This window comes from Ochotona curzoniae, unplaced genomic scaffold (assembly GCF_017591425.1).
Source record: "Ochotona curzoniae isolate NIBS_2020 unplaced genomic scaffold, NIBS_Ocur_1.0 contig_883, whole genome shotgun sequence".
NCBI lineage: Eukaryota > Metazoa > Chordata > Mammalia > Lagomorpha > Ochotonidae > Ochotona > Ochotona curzoniae.
Genome location: NW_024466599.1, coordinates 73,182,174 through 73,205,590, shown reverse-complemented (window position 1 = coordinate 73,205,590; position 23,417 = coordinate 73,182,174).

Here is a 23,417-nt window from a genome sequence, read left to right as displayed (position 1 = left end):
GATCTTCCTCTCTGTCTCTCTTCCTCTCTGTATATCTGACTTTGCAATAAAAATAAAAATAAATTTTGAAAAAAAAAAGGATTTATGCCAGCCTAATTAAAGGCTTAAATGCAGACTCCAAGCATACACAACTTTAAAAATATAATATAGGAACATTTTCATTACTGTCAGGAAAAGAATAATGTATGTCAGAAATTGAAACTGTGGACTGTAATAAGGTTTGTTAAATTTAAATCCTGTGTGAAAACAAGCCACAGTGATTAAAAAAAAAAGATAAAATCAATTAACAAACGTTGACTAGCAAGGTGTGTCAAAATCGAATGGAAAATCCATATTACAAAAAAAATGTATGGATTTTAAAATTTTGTCTGCAGCAAAACCAAAGTTTCAGGGCTCGTTTTCTATGGCTATTTTGGAGCACCCTTAAAAAGCCTGCTCTCCACATCTGCACATCACGAATCTTCAGATTCATCCAGAAGAGGATAAAAATCGCATGTGAAAATAGTTGTATCAGTACTGAAAATGTACAGATATTATTTTTTCATTATTAAATAAATCAGTCATGTGATAGTTTACTTAATATTTACATTGTATCAAATATTACATATAACATCAACGTTATTCAAAACATACAGAAGGGAAGACGGACATGGGTAATATTCAATTTTCTGTTTAACAAATTAAGCTTGAGCATTGACAAATGTTAATATCCAGACAAGATTTCCGGAGCATTCCCCCATGGATATCAAGGAGAGCTTCATGTAGAATAGAGAAAGAACTCTCCAAATTATCACTAAGATTAAAAACTACAGTCAAACAAATGCAAAAACTACTATGAAAAGGCATACAACAAAAGGCATATGAAATGCTTAAATCTCCTATGTAGTTATGAAAATGCAAATTGTGAGACAGCTTTTCCCATTCATTGGACTGTCAGATATTCTCTTGAAAATCTGTCAGTAATATACAATGGCTAGAATGTGAGACAACACAAAGTATTTTCTTTCAGTAGGAGAGTAAATTGATACAGCTTTCATCTGCTAATGGCTAGTATTGCCACCGGAATGTTGAACAAACATATATCTTTCAGCCCAGCAGATCCAATCCTTGCTTGCACATATGAGCAAAGAAACATTTGAAATTCTCCCTGGCAACATTGTTTGTATTAGTAAATTCCAGGAGTAAATCAAAGAGCCTGAAGAAATGATACCACACACACTTGGTGAACTACAGCATGAAAACCTGTTTTAACATGGGTGACTTAGCACTGCAAAAGGGAACAACAAACAATGATGTTATACAAGTTTTGAGACTGGCAATACAACTCTGATGGTATTGGGGAGTACATATATGTGTGAGCAGAAGGCGAGAATGAAAACACCAAGAGCTAATAAAGTCAGTGTGCGATGGTGATCATCTCTATTCTGGTTCTTTCTCTATTCTAAATGGAGCTATTGCTGGTGAAGATTTTGAGTGTGCGTGATTTCTAATCATGGCTGTGAGTTCAAGATCAGTGTCAGTGTTTCTCTCAAAAATGTGATGCAGCATAAGCATTCTGAATATATAATACATTTTACAGTAAAATCTTAAGAGCATTTTGAATGCTAAAAGAACAGATGACACTTCCTTCAACACTTGCAGTGTGGTGTTTAAGAAATCTAAGGGCCCAGTGCGGTACCCTAGTGGCTAATGTCCTCGCCTTGCATGTGCTGGGATCCCATATGGACACTGGTTCTAATCCCAACAGCCCCGCTTCCCATCCAGCTCCCTGCTTGTGGCCTGGGAATGCAGGCAAGGATGGCCCAAAGCCTTGGGACCCTGCACCTGCATAGGAGACCCAGAAGAAACTCTGAGATTCTGACTTCAGATCGGTGCAGCTGCGACCATTGTGGTTGTTTAGGGAGTAAATCAGAAGACGGAAGATCTTCCTCTGTCTTTTCTCCTCTTTTTTATCTGCTTTTCCAACAAGAAAAAAAAAATCATAAAAAATGGAATCTAATGCATCCATTGTAGCCAACAAAGATAAACATTTCTTTGCAATTGATGTCTATATATTATTTTTATTTTTAGTAAATTGCTTCACAGTATTCTAAACTTGATCTCGCCGACTTGTCTTTGCTTGCATCCAAAGTTGTGCTTGAGGGTGAAATGTAGTGGCCTTTAATGAATGAATCTACATTTCAGCAGAATGAAGCTGTGAGATATGTACTGTTTTCTGGGCAAACTACAAGGCAGAACTACAGTTCTAATGATTTGACTTTCAATGCTGTCTATTCTTCTGCATACAGATTTCCGTAAGTTACTGTTAGGTAAGTCTGGTGATGAGTGGAGCAGGGGATGCTCGTGTTTCCTGGGCAGAATGTAGGGTTAGGCAAGATTCAAATGGCACTGCATCATTGATCTTGCCAACATGTAGAGTAGTAATTCTACAGCAACCAGTTCCATTTCATCTCTCTATCAACACTTCCACTCCTAGCATGTCTAGTGTCATCTTTCGTTGTCTTCATATTTATCTGTTTTCTTATTCATAGATCAGACAACATTTAGGACTAAGTGGTTAGAAGAATGTACCACAGAGGAAAGTACGCAGTATACTCCAAATTACTTGAAAGAATCCGCAACTGTGATTACTGCTGCTGGAGGCCAACATTGTTCATGATGTTTCAGGCCCAAGGGTGCCAAGCTGTGAAAAAGACAAAATTAATTAATGTTTTCTGACACTAATTAGAAAATTAAACGGAAGTATAATGAAAATCACGTGGCTTAGCTCACTGGATTTACAAAAATTTACCACTGAAATTTTGTTATTCAAAATGGACTAGGTATTATCTGATTAAAAATAAGCTAAAATTGCCTAACATTGATTCTTGTTTTTTTAACCAAGGGTATAATTGCATTATTACTGCTAGGAACTTCACATTATCGGAGTGCTCACAGTGTGAAACGATTATGCAGGAATCTCAGAAGAAAATGTTACCCTGAACTAAATATACCTGAATTCATTTCCATGAACTTTTTGAAACATCCTTCAATTATAAAACATGGAAAAAAAAATGGGCAACCATAACCTGAGTTAATTTCCATCTAAGTATCTTTGTTGGCATAAATGACAACTCCCCTAATTTTCAGCAGATCTTGTGAAGTCTGCCGCAGACCACCGCGTTCCCCTCTCTCCTGGAAGGTCCCTCCAAATTCCACTGAGTTTTTCTCCAGCTGACACTTTTCCTGAATGTGTGGTATCACTCAAAGGCAGTGTGAGGAAGAAGAAAGAGAACGGAAGCTGAGCTGAACGTTGGAATAGTCAGAGATGTGACTTGAAATCCGCAGCATGAAAATGACGCCATCAATGTTTTTTAGCTTCTTTTTCAAATCTGCATTTTGTTTTCTGGAGAGGGAGTGTATTTTATGACACAGCTCTTTCCGTGGGGAACTTATTGTAGCTTAATATTGCTGGCTGACAAAGATGTTTGATAATTGAAAAATAGAAGGAAAGATTTTCTTTTAAGTAAATACAAAACTGAATGAATTAAGAGTCATTCATTTCTTAGGCTCCAGAGATAGCCTAAGATTTCCAGGACATTTACCAAGATCTCATTCAAACTGAACCTCTGCGAATGTTTCAAATGTGTTTCTCTGGGTTTGTTTTCCTGCTATTCTTAGTGTCTCCCTGGTCTTAGAAGCTGCAATATAAATTGTATGTTGATAGATTTAAAAGAGTAATCAAATTAATCATATTGATCTTAGTTAGACAATTACTAGATCCAATAGTATGTAGCTGATTATTTGTGGAATGTTTTCTGTTCGGAACCCTGCAGGTTCATAATAAAAGTGAAGATCTCGCTCGCTTCCACACCTTACTTTTCTTTTCCTCCTTTTCCCCCATGGAGAGAATAGTTGAAATGGTTTTTAAGAGTACAACTGAAACAGTATCCACCAGCCATGATTAGGAATGTTCTTAAGTTTTAAGGTGATTGCTATCGTTCCATTTAAATACAAGTTCATCCTTTTCTCATTCTTAATGTCATTTATAAAGGTTGTCCCGTTCATACGGTTACTATGGTGTCCTTATTTAAAGGTTGTATTCATAAATAACAACTGAATCCTAGCTCCTTTTGAGTAGGTGGATATTATATCTCAAAAGGTCTCCTTAATATTTTTAGTAGTTAGAGCAGTATCTACCAAAGTGTCCTCAGTGGAGTCTGATTTCAGAAGAGATGTTCTTTGAGTAAAGATCTTTTTTTATGATGAAAAACACTTAAGAAATACTTCTTAAGTTGGATTTATTCAGTACATCAGAACAATCAAATTTCTGAAAATTCTTGTAGGAGTAATCCTGGCTTAAATTTGTGCACGCATGTTTATTTATACACACATTTTAAATTTAATATCCACTCAGATGTATTGGTATTGATTCAAACTCTGTATTCTCTGCTGGAGGATTTGGAATAATTTTGTTAAGATCCTTATCAGAGTCTCATAGACTCCTAGAATATTGAGGTTCAGTAATACAACCATACTGTAGACTAGAAAAAATTTTAATGCCACAATATACATAGAAATATACTGTAATCCAAAGTAACACACCGAAATGAATCTAGTCCCAAATAATTGTAAATGCATTAGGTACACTGTATATTTCATTCCCTCCTTCCCCCTTCCCCAGCAAAGACAATCAACGACTAAACTCTTGTTAAACAAAAGTTAGAAACCAGCACGTAGGCAAGGCTTAGCATGGGCGTCGGTTCCCACATCCCATTTCAGAAGGTTTGGATTCTATTCCTAACTCCATTTCTTGAGTCTGACTTGCTATCCATACAGATCCTGGGAAGCAATAAATACCGGTTAAATGACTGGGTTCTTGTCATGCGTTCTGGAGACTTGAATTGAGATGGAAGCTCCTGGTTTCATCTGGAATCGGCTCTAGCAATAGCCAGGATTGTGAGCAAATAGATCAATGAGTAAGAACTCTTCTCAGTGGTATCATGGCTCCTTAATAATAATAATAATAATAATAATAATAATGACAAGCAAGGAAAAAAGAGAAAATATCCTCTGTGTTACTCCTTACAAAAGAAGTAAAAAAGCAAGACGAGGTAACCTAATTCTGTCCAGTCAACTTTTACCTCATTGTTCCTGCCTAACAAAGTCCATTCTTACACCACTGCCCAGTGGACACTATCATTTTACTTTCTTACTTTCTAAGATGAGTGTTTACCTGATTCATACACATTAGTTACAACTAAAACCAAATTTGCTACAACATTGTTGTTGGATTTTGGGCTACATCTTTGTTGGTTCCCTCATGCCCAGTCGGCGCAGGCAGCAAGCTTTGCTATGGTTCTCACAACTTGCAGAGATCAGCATACCTTGGCGGGGGTGGTCCTCTTACTTCTTTCCCTGCTCCTGGCTAGCCTGTTGTCCCTTAGCTCTGCAGGTGAGCCATGCCCTCACCATGTTTGAGGAGCATCACTCTTGAGTGATAGGGTTGTTCTATTTGTTTCTTTATCCCACGTCACCCATACTTCATCACAAGTCTGCCCCAAAATTTAAGCTGCAAAAATAATACCGTGGACAAGATGTTAACCCATTGCAGAAGTAATCCTCAATACTACAAACATGAATTCAGCTCACAGAGGCTCTGTTACTGACAGCATGCATGCAAAACTGCTCCTTCATGACACAATTTAATAAATGAACAACCCCTACTGCTGTGATTCAATCCCTCTGTGAATGATCAGGAATTCACTTCTGTCATCAGTCTAAAATCCAGTTCATTGAGAGTGAATCAGCGAACGGGAACCTCTCTTTCTTTTTTCCACACACACATACATTTTCTCTGTTTTTCTCCTTTTCAAACTGGCAAAATAACCAAAAAATTGTTTTTAGAAAAATGTCCAGCCCAGAGAAAGAGATTCATCAGTGTGGACAGCAGGCAGCAGGATCAGAGGAAACCAACTCCACCAGAAGAGGCACAGCAAGCCTCTCGGGAGCAGCCACAGCTCTGTGATGTCACAGGGTAGAAACAGGCAAGAATTAGCATTTTTCCAAAGAAGGACCTAGATGTAGCACTTCGCTACTGACTTAAGTCACACTGGCATAAAGTCATCCTAGTGAAAGGAATGTTCTATGTAGAACTAAGTATTAGAGACACTGAATGTCGATTTCATGTAAATGCATTTGGATCATACCCTGGAATCCATCTTCTGTCTTGTTTCTATTTCCTCTGCCAAAGGTAGAAGGTGTTCCTCCGAGCACTCCTCTAAGGGCAAACTTGCAACTCCGTGGAGGGACTGATGCATTGCAACCACTTCATTCAGGTTTCACATCAAATAAAGTGTCTTGGCTCATAGAAAAACCTCTTCAGCAGGAAAACGGTCAACCGCTAGAGCTGAGGAATCTCCACTTGGAAAAATCAAACTCACAAGAGCACACACAGACAGCTATTCGAGTTTTGTCGTCACAGATTCTTTTTGTACTAAAATAAAATAGCAACAACAACGCCAGATGTTTTATTGTCCTCCCGCCCCTTCTGCTTTCAAATACTCCTGTGTTCTCCAAAGTGCAGGTCAGTTGCACCCATCTGATGTTTTTACTGTTTGTATTTTGCTTCTTATTCCTGCCACTTTCCCAGCATGACTGTTGTTTTGTTATTATTCAAGTAGCAATCTGGAAAAAGACCTCAGGGAAAAAAAATGCCAGTGCCCAAGACACAGTGGTGGCCTTTTCACTGTGTAATTACTCTCCCCCCTGATAACACTCAAGGCACGCCTTGTTGGTGGCTGCACGCAGGTCTTCCGTTTCTCAGAGAGACGGCTTGATGCTGCAAACCTGATGGTCTTCAAATGATCTGAGTGCAGAAGAGAGAGCAGAGTGAATTTTATTTTTTCGTATTTGATTTCTGAACGCATTTCCCAGTAGCTAGGAAGTGGAGACTGCCCCAGCAGTCAAGTCAATTGTTATCTCTGGGACTTGATTACGTTTGGACACAGTCGCTCATTTTGAGCAAGACACAGTTAATGAGGAGAGAAATGAAAAGTGCATTGAGTCCCAGTGTGTTGGTGGTAATTTGTGACACACTTATTCCACTCCTTCCTTTGTTTATTCCTCCCCCTCATCCAGGTTCTGTAGCAAAGGGAGCAGATAAGCGGATTCACTAGTGGACAGTTAAGGGCATTGAAGATAATGAATCTCTCTCCTCTCTGTCTCTGGCTCATTGTTGGCTGTAATTGGGGCACCATTCATCTCTTCGGTGGAAAGGGAGAGAAGCTCTTCTTAACAAAACATCTTATTTTTGCATTATTTCATAGGACATTTTTTTCACTCACACTGCTGTATTTTTTTTAAATTTCTATTATGTATTTTATGAGTACGTGTGTGTTTGTGTGTGTGTGTTCTTTTCCACTTTTCTAAATTATAGTCCATTAAATAGTTCACAGTGTGTGTTCGTTGAAATGTAAAAAAGTGATTGGATGCTTCTAATTAAGGAGAGATTTTGTTTCCACTTACTGCGGATCAATGGTGGGTTACATTTAAGCTGCATTTTGTGATGAGTTCAACACAAAAGAACAGCTGTGCTAAATGCATGTTTCAAAACATACAGGTAGGTCAGATATCTATAAATTCTACTTGCAGAAGAAGTGCGGAGAAACACAAAGGCTAATTATTCAACACAATCATTATTTTCAGGAGGAACCAGGCAAGGTAGACTGGAATCATTCAGGAACTGCAGGTTCTTACGATGTGTATTCGTTTTAAGGTGATATTCTTGCAGTCTGGTTTTTGATAAAATCTCCAACTGAATCAGACCTTGTTTTCACTTTATGTTGGGGTACTTATTTGGCACATAGACATGTCAGTGTGATTTCCCGACGTGACCATATCTGTCCTTTTGATTCTCTTTGATTGGCTACACAATAAGATTGAATTTCCCAGAATTTGATTTTCTTCCATTCAAGTTGGAGGCAACAGTTTCCCAAATGACAATCAAAAGCCGTTAATGACTATTCTGGACTCTAAGAGACACAGACAACGGGATTAATAAAAAGAAGGGAACATCTCTATAGCTGCCACATAGCTTTAGTCTGCAATAGCTTTAATGTTATACGCATGTAACTGATATTCATAAACATCTCATCTCGCAGAACACACAAAAGTGTTGGTTTTTTTCTTTGAGATTTTTTTTTGATGCTTTATGCTGTGGTTCCCTTATCACAATGTTGGCTTCACCTAGATTTTCACTTATCTGCCACAGTATTCGTTGCAGTTATAGTTTTGCACTGTCACGATTTTACTGCAACTTGAATTTTTCTAGATATAATTTCTGCTTAACTCTGAGCAGTCTAGTTGGACTTGCTACTTGAGTGAAATTTAAAAAAAATACTTTAAAGAAGAAAGATGATAAGGTGAGATCTGACTGCACATTTGACTGGCTGAATGACTCAAGGCTTCGTGTCGTCAGCTGTAATCGATCCTAACTAGTAATGAGAGCCATGTAGAGGCACCAAGAACCACAGGCTGACTGCTGTGGGATTCCTTTGCTTCACAGAGACACAAATAAGGATTTCAAGGCAGAGACTCAGGCTGCAAAACACTAAATTTGTTTCTTTCCAACAAGTGACTGGAAGCTTGGAAAAATACGGTTGGTGAAGGTGCTCAACCTCTCACAGAAGCAAGTAAAATTTATATTTGCTCTCAGTAAAGATACCAGAGTACATTTTTTTCCATTTTAAGTTAATAAAGTGAGATAGAATCGAATTCACTGGTGTAATAGGTAAGACGTTGTATTCACATACACACAGCTATACGAGAAAGGTATTTCAATAAGTTCATGGAAAACAATTAGAATTTAAGTCCATTTGGATGTTAAAATACATAGCTCTTTTGTGATATGCATATCCCAAGAACTTTATTTTTTTTTAAGATTTATTTTTATTATTTTTTATTGGAAAGGCAGATATACAGAGAAGAGAGACAGAGAGGAAGATCTTCCGTCCCATGATTCACTCCCCAAGTGAGCCGCAACGGCCGATACTATGCCGATCCGAAGCCAGGAGCCTCTTCCGGGTCTCCCACGCGGGTGCAGGGTCCCAAAGCTTTGGGCCGTCCTCGACTGCTTTCCCAGGCCACAGGCAGGGAGCTGGAAGGGAAGAGGGACTGCCGGGATTAGAACCGGTGCCCATATGAGATCCCGGTGGTGCAAGGCGAGGACTTAACCACTTGCGCCACCGCGCAGGGCCCGATATCCCAAGAACTTTAGATGATGCCATAAGTGCTTGAACTTCAGAGTTCTCCTGGATGGAAATAAACTTCTTTCAATTATATTTTTCACAAATACTTTGACACACTTCTAACATGTTTGTGTTATGGTGCTTAGTAAGCATCCTATTTCTGTGTTTATTTTGATGTTTCTCATTTTGCAAACACGTGAACTCTGCATTTGTTACATCCTCTATAAGCTGGAACATGAACATTTCTGCCTCTTTTCATCAGATCTCAGCATCGCTAGCATCAGTCACAGTCTATGGGAAGGAATTTTGTGATACATACACCACTCTACTGAAATTTCCTTACCAGTTTCTCTTTGCACAGCCATGATACAAATTAGTAATGATTATACACAGGTTTGTTGATTGGTTTTACTTGCTTTTTTTTCAACAAATGTATTGAACACTGGCTACATACTAGGACAATGTTGCTGATTCTTGAGAAATAGCCAGCAAGTAGGCAAAGGAAACAGAATCTCCTACCCCCACAGAATTAATATTACAACACAACCTTACTTTTTTATTTCAACAGACAAAATGTGCACTGAGCTTTGTGGTGTGTGTGTGAGTGAGTGTGAGTGTGTGTGTATGCATGTGTACATCGGTACACGTTGTTACTTGACAATAGAATAAGCATGGGAAATTTTCTTTCTCTTACAATCCCTAAGAATTTCGTGAATGTAAATGAATAAATGCATAAAATGCTGCTAGAAACTCTGAAGATCTGAATTATCCTTTCTTTAGTCTCATCATCAGAAGTTTGGGATTCCTCATGTTGCTTGGATTCCTTCCCCTTTAGGATGCTCTAACTTTTGTGAACTGAATAGGAGACCTTGCCATCTCTGTAGAGTAAAACCCACAGCACTGCAGCGGAAGCACCGTGAATGGCTTACAAGGCAGTATGCAAATGTGAGGACCAGGCCCCTGAGTAGGGGACAGTGATTAGTGAAGACCACAGTGACGATAGCATTATGACAGCATTTTGACATGAATAAATGCTACCAATGATTAAGGATTTTCCAGTTTGTTTTATAACAGAAATGAGAATCATCATGCATGGGAACTAGAAGAGGCTCCTCAAAGGTCAAGTGGGATAATCCAGTATTGATGCAGTTTTTTTTTTTTTCTTTTTTGAAGGACATACCCTCTTTTTATTATAGTTTTGACAATCTTTTTGTTTGTTTGGGGTTGAAATAATATTACTGTTTCGGATTGACATCAATTCATAACAGCCACATCAACAACAACAACATCAATTACAAATTATATCACCCTGAAAAAAAATAACACACCACTGAATAGCCAACACATGTGTGACAAAAAGGAAACACAGAAGTCTCTTGGGAAAAATGATGCCATCATATACTTCATAAGCACGTGATAAATTCTACTAGAGAATAGAGATTATTTGGAAGCAACCAAACTGAAATAAAACCATCAAAACACATGGGTTCTTTATATATATATATATGTATATATATTTCTTTTAGTTTAAATCCAGACTGCGAGAGAGGTTTTTCATGCTCTGATTCACTCCCAAAATGGCCCCTACAAGCTCTCTTACTTCTCTGCCCAAGCACTTGAAATAGCTTCTGCTGCTTTGCCAGGCACATTACTAGGAATATGGATTGGAAGTGGAGTAACTGTGAATTCAATAATATGGTGGCTTAACTTGTGGTACAACAATGCCAGATCCTGAGCACAAGGTTCTAATCTTTGCTAATTGCATCCTTTGAACAGGTGACTTAAAACCGATTCTTTTTATCTCGAAGTTTAGAAAAGTATAGGAGTGGGCCTGGTGCGGTGGCGCAAGTGGTTAAGGTCCTCGCCTTGCACGCCCGAGATCCAATATCGGCGCCGGTTCTATCCCGGCAGCCCCGCTTCCCTTCCAGCTCCCTGCCTGTGGCCCGGGAAAGCAGTTGAGGACAGCCCAAAGCCTTGGGACCCTGCACCCGCGTGGGAGACCCGGAAGAGGCTCCTGGCTTCGGATCGGCATAGCATTGACCGTTGCGCTCACTTGGGGAGTGAATCATGGGATGGAAGATCTTCCTCTCTGTCTCTCCTCTCTGTATATCCGCCTTTCCAATAAACAAAATAATAAAAATAAATCTTTAAAAAAAAGAAAAGTATAGGAGTCCCAACTCATAACATCCTTTCTAAGCAACAATTTTCTAGATTCGTGTACGATCTCACTCCTGCATGTTTTGAAGCCCTCTCTGGCAGATATGAGATGATAATCCACAGCTACAGACATTTGGGGGAAAAGAAAAATCAAGATATACAACAGTATCCCAGTGTGCTTTGGGTATTCACTTTTGTGAGTATTTATAATTAATTAAAAAAACTTTCTCCCACTTACCAAGGATGTTTTCAAGGCTTCAGAATTATATTCTGTAGATTGAAACCCAGTTGCTCTCACATCATCTCAATAAACAACTTTTTTCCTCTAGGATGAAAAAAGCATTTCAAATACACATTTAGTCAGTGAATAATTATAAATTTCTATTGCAAGTATATGTCGAGGTGATAACTAAAAACATTTTTGTATGAATTGCATGAAATAGAATTTTTAGATAATTTTGCTTAATTCCTTTAGCAGAAGCAGAGCAGAGACACACTGAGAAGGGAAAGTTAGCTCTGGCACTGTACCAATGTACCAACTCTAGCACATGGAAATGAGGAACCAGTAAAGGTTTAAGACAGGAGGCTGCATAGTCTTTTCTACAAATATGCCAGACATTTATGGCTATGAAGCAAGACTGAAGAAATGAAGTGGCAGAAAAAAAAACTAAATGGTAAGTAAAATCTGTGATGTAAAGTTTACAGCACCTGGCAACTTGTTAAATAAGGAATTTGAGACAATAAGAACAAACAGAGCGATCAAATCCCTGGCTACATGGTGTTAGCCGACTGATGCTCAGAATCGGATGAGCAGCAAGCAGGTCAAGGGAGTCACTTGAGAGGATGCAGGTCAGATGCCAGAAGGGGAAAAGCATCAGGGAGGTAGAGCAAAGATGGATACTGAGAGAGTCAAAACACAGATATGTGGTCACCAGCAGCAGGTGAGAGCTGGCAGCTAAACAAAGATGGTATCACCAAGAATGGGTACCAAAAACATGCATGACAAACTCGAATGTGGTGGAACAATTTTTTTTTCCTGGATGTCAGATTGTGTTGACATTGATGGGTTGATGAGAAAGGACTAGACATGTGACTGAGCTAACACATGGCTGTGATGGGCAGAATTCTAAGATCCCTGATACTTGGTGTATGAGCCCCATGCAATACCTCTACTTGGTGGAAACGTCCGTGACGATGACAGCGTAATTGCTCCGAAGATTGAGTTATGTTAAGGGACTGCTGTAGCATGCTAAAGAGTCTCCTGCTAGCTTTGCAGAAGGTTGCTATGTGTCAGGAACGAATGGTGGAGTTCATTACCCAACTCCACTTTGTGACTCGGGCTTCCTGCTACTGCACACCTTGTTACTCAGTGGCGATGCCTTGAGTCCTTGTCACTTCCACGGGTGAACCCAGTTCAAGTTCTTAGACCATTGCTTCAGCCTGGCCTATCCCCATCCATCGTGGGCACTGGGGGAGTGAAACAGTGGTGGGAGTGCTTCCACTTTTTCTTATCTCTCTTAATTAAATGTTTAATGAAAATAAGAGAGCCTTATGCTTATGAATTAAGGGTAGTCTGGAGATTAATATGTGACAGTCAACAGAAAAAATGGTGACCTCAGTTCAACACTCACACCCCAATAACTTAAATAATCTTTAACAGACCTTGAAGACCAGACGAGAACACAGATATGTCACCATCTTAATTCAGGACATTATGGTCCTGAGCAAAGAAGTCAGCTGTGCCCAGTAGGACCAGTAAGTTTGTGGAAAGTTGATGTGCAGCAATAAAAACAAACAACAACAACAACAACAAAACTCCTCATATTAAGACTTGAACTAGAGAAATGTAGTTTTGCAGCTGGTGCTCCATAACTAAAGTTATGCTGAAAGGATGACCTGTGCAAAGATAACCAGCGTACACTCAGAGCATGGGCTATCATCAGCAGGTGCACTTTTTGTTTGGTTTTAATTGGAGACTTAAGGTTAGACTGCCATGTGGTTCTACCCAGTCATCCCAAGAGCCATATTGCAGTTTCCCTCAAGAAGAATTACCAGAAATATTTATAAATATATTTTGGAGGTCATCTTAATTTACCAAATAAGATTCCTCATCCACGGAGGATAATTTAACGTAATTTAAAACACACATCCATGGGGAAAAGTAACAGTCTTTTTCCGGCTTCCTAGTCCTTTCTCTATAAAGAGGTAGGCAGATGTGGCCCTTTGCTGCCTGCCGACGTTCGTAGTTCCTCTTGGACGGAGCAAGGTGCTACAGTGTTAACAGGAAATGGTTGACATGCTTCCCCACCTAATGGATTCCAGGGAAACACTTTCGTCTGAGTTGACAGCAAAGAAACCTTCATCTGACAAATGAATGTACTCAGGAGATTATATCAATGGCTAATCCAATTAAAAAAACTTGATATATTCAGTTATCTCTGCTGTGAATTTGATGAGATGTAGATTGGGAAGAACCGAGCGTTATATTTACTTTTCACTTAAATCTTTATTAATCGCTTTTCTATTTAACTTTGGGAAAATTATGACTTCTAATTATTTTTCTTATCTTTATAATGAATTGAGCTAATAAGAAAGAATAAATTGATCCCCTAATTTTTTAGATTAGTGTTTTTCTCACTTAACATATGAAGCCTAAACAAATATATTTAACAGAATTCAGTGAAAATTTTTTTAAAAAGGACACATGAGGGAACCAACAAGGTATTCCATTCTGGGATGTGCATGTGTGTGTGTATTTGGTTTGATTAGGGATATACCTCACAATACAGCATCAATTTGTGTTGACACGATTTTCCAAATACTGATTTTGGCATTCTCCAATCAGAGACCCAAATATGCAGACTGTAGAATGCAATTTTAGCCTTGTAGAAATGTTGCAAGAGAAGTTGTCAGTGGTTGTCCTGGGATGAAAAGCCACTATTTCGTTGTTGTTGTTGAAATTAAGTCATTAGTAGAGAATCGAAACATCACAAAGGCAGAGGTTATCTTACTCCTTTCACATGATGGGTTTTGCTTGTTTGTTGGAATGTACTTGTGAGAAAGAGAGGAAGTGATATGGAATTTTTTTCGAATTTTATAACACATTCTTTCATCTAATATTTCATATAGGAGATGCCAATTCATATATTCATGACCTCCCCTGCTTTCTTAAGAGAATGAATTTGAATTACAAGATATATCAAATTGTCTCCTGAATCATTCTAATAAACACTGCCCGTGAACACATCCTAAGAACATGGACAACTTTAGGAATATCTGAACAGTTCTGCACAGCATCTGAGAGGGCTCTTCACCTGACTGAGACTTTCCAACCAAATTTCTATTCAGTCCTGTAGCAAACTCAATGTGAGATCAGAGAAGGCTTTTTCTAGATTTCTTGGCACCTCCCACTTCAACCTGAATCCCTGTCTCATGTCTTGACTTCCACCTTCCAAGATGTTACAGCTGGAAACCCCATGTGTGTGCACTAAACACTTTCCCCACATGCAGAACAGCACAGCACAACCACAGATGGGAATTCCATGCTCACGGTCCTCTGGCTATCAGAACCGTGGCCTCTTCTCCTTCCCATCCCTGAAGTATTGCCTGTGTGATTATCATAGCTCTCTTTTGTGTGAGATGGTGTGTAATTAAGTTTTCAATCAGTTTCACTAATTAAATGAAGTGTAATCTATGGGCTAGATCAGGGGACCAGAAATCTGGATTTCTGAGTGTTATGAGCAGTTCATTTAGGAATAGGACAGGTGATTTAATTTCCAACATTTCTGTGATGGGAGTAGATGAAAAATGTTTAAAGAAAAGGTCTTTAAAGTTCCAGCTTTTCTAAAGTATTAGCCTCTTACGCTCCCTTGAGCCTCCTCTTGCAGGAGTGTGCAACACTCCACAAACCCATTTGAAAAATCAGTCCAAAAGAGCTGATTGGGGTACCTCTTGATGAGGTGCTGGATATAGATGCTGACCTGGACTCTGTAGAGTTCACTAGTCAAATGGTGCTAGATAAATGTATTCAATAAATTCATGGCACAATATTTCAAGGGTCTTATTTCTTCCTGAATCAATTGTTGGCCTAAGAAAATAGATTATACTATACTACCAGTGCAAATTTAGAACAAATACAAATCCTAGGACATAATTTTGAGAAGTTACCTTAAGATGCCCAGACTCAACCTCCTTGGTTAATACAAGGAGGCTGATGTTCACTATGTAAAAGGATTTTATTCATCATAGGAGTATTCCTTCCTCCGATTCCTTCCCACTACAGTTCAACAGTGTTTATCATGATGCATTCAATACTTCTATTGCACAGTGACATTTTTTTTACCACGTTCCCACCTGCCTAGCAAATGCCTCTTAACTATCATAAGGGAATATGTACAAGAAGGGTGATTTCTCTTAGTGGTAGTGCATTCTGTAACCATCTAGTTCGTAGATGTTCAGAGAAATAGCAAGCACAAGTAGAAGAGAATGGCTGGATTCCTCCTCTCTATATTGTTTCCCACTCTGCATATCCTCTTGCCATTGCATTTAGTCGCTGAGAGCTGTAGAAACAACTCTGATGGTTGCATGTTTTGCAGAAGAGCAGCACAGCCTGAGCAGTAAGGAGGAGACCCACAGACACCATCATCCCTTCCAGTGTCCAAAAGTTTCCAGACTCAGATGACAAGGGTGGAGGTTGAGATGAGTTTTAAGTATCTGAGGAAAATCCATGGCGAGGATTGGTTCAGTGATGTGAGTGTGGTGTGTGGATTTTGGAAGTTTAAGCTGGGTTCTGATGGAAAGAAAAAAAAAAAAGACATAGCAGAAGGGAAAAGCGGGAATCCAAAACAAAATTTATTCATCTTGCTTGGAGACTGTTGGATACTTGATAGGCAAGTTTGCCTCACTTTTCAGACCTTCAGTATTTAGTGTATAATTGGCATAAACTGTCTTGCTTTATTTTTTTTTAAGTTGATTTATTTGAAATGTAGAAAGAGTGCGGGAGGGAGGGAAAGAGAGAGAGAAAGAGAGAGAGAGATCAGAGACAAAAGAGGGAATTTTTCATTCACTAGTCCACTCCTCAGGCTGACGTTCGGAGCCTGAAGTCTCTTTTGGGTCTCCCATGCGGGTGCCAGCCACCCAGACATTTGAGCCATTCTCCGCTCCTTTCCCAGATGTGCTAGCATGGAACTGGTCATGAATGGAGAAGCCAGAATAAAAATCAGCACCCAGAGGGGAATCCAGCCTTAGAGGCTGAGGATTAACCCACTACAGCACAATGCTGACCTCCATTATGCATTCATTACCACATTGCTTTGGATGTATTCTTGAGTAAATTTTTTTTCCACATCACAGTGTAAGTTCTTAAGCAGAGAAGCCATGGCATCTATAGCGCTGCAACTCCTAACAGTACATCTTTAATCATCTGGATTGAGCATCTGTAAATCTCCATGGAGCTCTGGAGAAAGGGTGAGTTTGTGTGTTGAAGTATACTTCCAATGTTCTTCTCGCGCTTAAATAAGAAAATAAACAGCAAGGGCCTCTAGTGAGTTAGAACTGCTTCAGTACCCATGAAGCACTTAATTAAGAGCATTCAAGGATTCCAATGAAAAGAAAATTATTTAAAATGTGATTTTCAAAAATTAAGATTCAATGCCTATGTTTTGAAATTGATGCATATATTTAAAAGTTTACTTGGATAGAGTAATAACTAATAGGATTTTCATAAATTGGTTTAAGGTAGCGTCTGAAACAAGTAGTTGATTTAGAAACAGGATAAATGTCTACACTAAGAATGAAATAATTGTGCTTCTTTGCTGCTAAATTAATTCTTATTGCCATGTTGAGTGCTCACAGATGTTTCCAAGGATAACGTATATAAGAGATTCTAAGACAGGTCTGCAGTGTTAAATACCAGCAAGTTAAAGGTGACAAGTGTTGTCATTTAATGAGTCAAAGATCAGATACTAATATTGTATTAAAACGAAGTGTTGCGCACTCGTAGTTAACTGTTCTGTTTGCTTGCCAAATGTCAGCAGAGAAGCAACAGGAAATAGCATAATGTGGAAAACAAAAGTCACCACACCTAAAAGATGGTGGTGCAACAAAATGAAGTCTGTTTCATTGAGACAATGAGTTGTTTAATTAAAAGAAATTCCTATCTTCCATTCATTAAGATATGCATCACTGAGATTCATTTTGGAATGAAAATCCAATATCTGCTTTGTAACTTCAATGCTATTTTCACATAACTTTTCCAGAATAGTTCTGGCTGTTGGGGGAGGAGGAAAAAATTATCAGCATTTATGCTTCACTATGCACTGAGCATATACTTGTATCTCAAATAAAATGAACCACTTCAAAAGGACTGCACCAGGAATTTTGATTAATCCAGAGATAAAGATGGGAGGTGAGAAGAAACATGATTCAGAGTGCTTTTTAAAGCTTTAAGATTGCAGTCTCTTCGAATTTGCATTCATATGCACTGAATGGTGACAGATCAAGGCACTTCTGGGGAACTCTGAAGGCATTTGACATCTTGGCTACTGCTTTTTATGAGAACAGTTAGTCGAGCAGAATAAAAATTTCTCTATGAAAAACAAACTAAGTGATGGTCAAAAACTGAATCTAGATTGTAAAATATATGCAGAACCATTCCTCTTTCAATACTCGAGTGATTTAATAGAATTTATCTCTTGAGATATAATGAATAACTGTAAAATTATGTGGGGTCACATCTGTCTTGAGTAAGTAATTTCCCAGAGAGGAGCAAGACAATCGGAGACTCACCAGTTGACAAGAAAGAATGTTTCCTGACCAGGCCATGGTTGATGGGACTCTGATGTGATCTCCCAGGAGTGGATGGCTGAAGACACTGATTTATTAGTCTGTTTCATCTCCATATTTGCCAAAAAAGAGCGTCCCCTTGATTTTCAGACTGTCAGGATGTCATCTTGAAAGGTCCATCCCTTGTCACTCTCTCCATCCACAATGAGAGAAACTCACTCCTATGTCAAAGAATGACCATATGGAACAAAGTCATCTAAAAATAGAACCTGAAATTTTCACCTTGGTACTACTGTATATCTATCTTGGTATATTTTTAATTCTGCTGTGATTTTCAAATACCGAGACCTATTTTTTCCATCCTCAGTATAATAATAACATTTTAAAAACATATGACATCATTAAAGTTGACAATTACAGCATTGCGACTAAGTATGAAGCCATAGTGCTATGATTTAGATATAAGAAGCCAGACACATGTCAGGAGAAATTGTAAAAAAAAATAGAATGTGCTGGTGGAAGGAACAGAGAATCTGGAAAATTCAGTATGTTTAATCATTTAAAGAGTCGAAGCTGTGGCACAATGGGTTAAATAATGTTGATGATCTCAGCATCCCAAATTTGATTGCCAGTTGGATTTTGACTGCTCTAAATCGAATTCAACTCCAGCGCAGCTCGCTGACAGTGCTCCTGGAAATGCAGTGGCCAATGGCCAAAACGCTAGGGCTCTTACTACAATGTGGAGGTTTGGATAAAGTTTTGACCCCGTGGCTTTGCCTTGCCCAGTCCTGGCCATTATGGTCATTAAAGGACTAACCAAGTCAATACAAAGTCAAACGACCTCTCTTTCTGGTGCCCTGTCTTTCAAATGAATGAATAATGCTATGTGGGGTGGGAATTCATAATGTGCTGGGTTTTGCCCACAAGTTTCTAATGTCTTTTACTAGCTATTGATGTGTGTCTATTTAAGACCAAGATCACAAATCTGCAAGCCTAGTAAATGAATTAATGCATTAAAAATATTTTGGTGCTTTTAAATGATGGGTAAATTAGATTAAATAACTTTTCATTCTTTTAAATAACAGATTAAATAACTTAATACCCCACATCATTAAGAGTGGCAGATACACACGTTTACAATAGTATTTCTATTTACTTGATTATCTTTAGCTTCCTTCCAGGTTACATAGCTTTATTTGGGTCAGTGTGTATTCTATTTGTTCTCAGGTCCTGGTAGTATGAATTTGTCCCTGCATCATTGCCATTGCATTGCTTGGGGACACTGAGATTCTCTGTGTTATCCAGGGGAGTATGGTGAGAAAGTAATCAGTACTAAGGATGATGAACTTGCGTGGCTCTTGCTGATTTTTCCATCATGCTGTCTGCGAGAACATTCCTTGACCCAGTTATTTCCAACTACTGACATGAATAGAATGAATGGAAGTTCTATATTTAGTTGGCAATACCTCACTCATTCCTTTATTAACCTCAGACATACTCATAATTCTATTTTCAAATTAATTCTACCCACACATAGAACTGTATTTGGGTAGTATTCATTCTATATCGTAAATATCTTTCGTATTTACATTCCACAATCTAAGATAAATCAGTGTTTATATCTTCACTTTTTGAAATGGCCTCCTAAGTGGACTAACTTATCTTCAATGCCATCCCTTCAAACCTTTATGGGTAGCTGGAACTAGGATTGCTGGGATCATGAACGTGATAAAAACAACGCGTGGGGTGCTGTGAATCGCTGTTTTCTGAAAGTCAGCCCAGGCAAGAGCATGAAGGCTCAAGAGATGCACATGCTGAGACATTCTTCCTCCTCCCTGAATGAGACAAAGAATGAGGCCACGGCCAAATGCTCATTCGATAAACTGACTTCGGGAATGTGGCCCACACGAAGGGGTTACCTCAAAACTTGTAAAAACAAGCTAGACAGTCAGCAGACAGAGGTGGAAGAAAGAGTAAGGAAAGGTGGAGGTCCATAGGCTTTCAGTCACCTGCTGTGGAGAAAGATGCTGTTCAAGTGCGTTCGTCATTCTCTTGTATTTTGATTTCAGGGAACATCTTTTTTCATTGTATAAATGGAGAGTGTAAAAATAGCAGTGTGTGTGTACGTATACATAGTGAAATGACAAAACAATTGAACTTAGCTTTTCTCTTCCTGCTAGCTCTTCTTGATGGCACATGTGTGCTTCCATAATAGAGGCTAAAATTTGCTACAGACAACACCTTACTTTTAATTATAACCCTCCTGCTATACCTTCGACCCCTAAACTTATTTATCCTAATTACCTGTAGATTTGTAGCATATATATGTATATATAAAGATTTACTTATTTTTATTGGAAAGGCAGATATACAGAGAGGAGGAGAGACAGAGATAAAGATCTTCTGTCCGATGATTCACTCCTCAAGCGGCCGCAATGGCTGGAGCTGAAGCCAGGAGCACGGAGCTTCTTCTAGGTCTCCCAGGAGGGTGAAGGGTCTTCAAGACTTTGGGTCATCCTCGACTGCTGTCCCAGGTCACAAGCAGGGAGCTGGATGGGAAGTGGAGCCGTGCCCATATGGGATCCCAGTGCATTCAAGGCAAGGACTTCAACTTCTGTGCTATCTCGCTGGGCCCTGTACCATATATTTTACCTCTTCATTTCTTCTCCAGCTCCATCTGGTTGTATCCCCTCTGTTTCTATAAGCTAATTTTTAAAAAATAATTTTTACATACAACATTTGAAATCTTGTATCATTTTAGCATATTTCCTCCAGGAAAACCCATGTTATCTCAAGAGCAAGGATCTCTACATCCACTTCAAAAAGAGAATACTGAAAACTCATTTAAACAGGAAGTCTTGAGAAGAGTTGAAAAAAGAAATCGAAAGGACAGGGCATACACTGAGCAAGCCACAGGCTTGACTTAGAGAGAACTAACTTCTTCAGAGGTGGCATTTTTCTCCTTCGAATGGTAAAGGTTTTGTAGTCCATCATCAAACTTGTTGGCCATTTCCTTCAGTCACGGAAAAATGACAACTGCTTCAAATACCATCCTTTGCAGAGATATCGGTGCTTCTAACGAGTGATTAGTCCTCAGACTTAAAGTGCTTTCATTGATATTTCAGAACATCTCTTCCAAATGAGCTAGCAATTTTGAAGACCTCTGAAGAGATCTCTCTGAAGTGGCCACCCAGAGAACTAATTGAGTCTTGCTAAGTATAATATCCTAGCCCAGTCATACAGGTTTGAAGGAGGTAGTATCTTTCATGAGCCAAGAAGTAGCTATTTTTCAGGCATAATTAGCTTAAGAGCTCTTTGCAATACCTTGACTTCCTTAAATATCTTGTTAACTTTGTTTTTCATGAGTTAACAGCTCACTGCTTTGTAATGCACATTATTTGTACCTACTTCAGAGAGACACTAAAGGTTGACTTTGTCCCATTGTCACTAATAGGCTGTTGAATTCCAGACAATTCATTTGCAAATCAGAATATATTAAATGCCTTTAATTGACTCTTGTAGAAAAGGAAGGTTGTAGTGTTTAATGGATGGAAAGAAATGATTTTTTTTGCACTCCTTTCAAATGCTATCATTGTCTGGGGTTTTGCTGATTACTCTTAGAAAAATATGTTAGTAGGGTTCAGCCTCAAAGCAAAGCCTGAGCCCAGAGGTTATCCAACATGAAAAACAAACAAACAAAAAGGAAACTTAGCAAAGCTTTCTTACGCAGTAAATACTCGTCCAGGTTTCAAGTAGAGAACAAACTGGCAAAGCAAGAAAAATGAGGAAATTCCCTGGCCTTCGTGAAGTCAATATTCAGCATGAAAGCTGAGGATTCATTTCAGGTGGTCGGACAAGTAGCACTGTTTAACCTTATTCAAAGAGCTCCCAAAACATTTGGATAATACTTCATGGGGAGTGAATCATGGGACGGAAGATCTTCCTTTCTGTCTTTCCTCTCTGTATATCTGCCTTTCCAATAAAAAAATAATAAAAATAAATCTTTAAAAAAAATAAAAAAAGAAAACCAACTATAGACAATTATGCTCAGTGAAATAAGCCAATCCCAAAAGGACAAATATGACATTTTTTTTTGACACAAGGTGACCTTCATGCAAAATACAAGGTATATATATATATATATATGTGTGTGTGTGTGTGTGTGTGCATATATATGTATGTGTGCATATAGTCATCAAGAGGAACTACATGATAGAGACTATCATATAGAAAGGTGAAGACACAATGCAGTGTGCATCTCTACTTCCACATCAAAGATGAATTTCCAATGAAACTGTTCAATATATCTTGGCAATAGCATGCTGGACTCTCTGCCACTGTCCAAAACTTACAGTGTCAGGATACACTTAAATGGCAAAATGATGGACTATTGTATTAGTACTGTAATATAGTACAGGGGAAATCGGTGGGGGGAGGGACTTGGGGAAAGGGGAAATTGCAGAGCCTATTGAAGTTTATCAACGAATCAGTAAATCAATCTGAATTTTAAAAGTTGACATTGGAACATTTGAGAATTCACTGGCTTTCTTCAAGAAGGAGTCTTTACAAATTCCAAGCAGTTCCTGTGTTAAATTTTGTGCTGTTTTGTGATGCTTATTCAATAGTGGCACTAGGAAATTTCAACGAGAGTGATATGATTCTGAGGAGCATAGATGCCTGCCTTAAGCCCTTGCCAGGTGACTGGCTTATAACGCATTGCTCTGCCTTCAGGAGACAAATTTGTCCTCAGAAAAAGTAAAATTTCCTTCATGGCAGTGTAATATAAACAGGCAATCACAAATTTCATCACTGACTTTCTGGGGACAGAATCCAGATTTCTTTAACCTGCCAGAAACACCTAGCAAAGCACCTTACCCTGGGCAAGCAAGCCCTAAATGGACACCAGGCAAGTTCAAAAGCAAGTGGATAAGTGAATGTATTACAAAAGAATAAGACTCCTTATGCTTGTTTTGGTACGTTTTCTCTATCATGGCCCTAATATCATGAAAGTGTCATGTCTGGACATTTACAGAAAGCACTTGCCCAGGCACCCCTTGTTTCCATCCGTATCTCTTGTGTGCAAAGTGAGTCTGCTAGGAAGCATGACTTCATTGCTCTTAATGTATTTCAACATGAATTCTATTTGAGAATAGATAACATGTATGGCTGCCAAACACAAGCATCATCAATAAAATGTGTACCACATGAGCAATACTTACAGTATTTACTTGGTGATGATATTGGAATGTC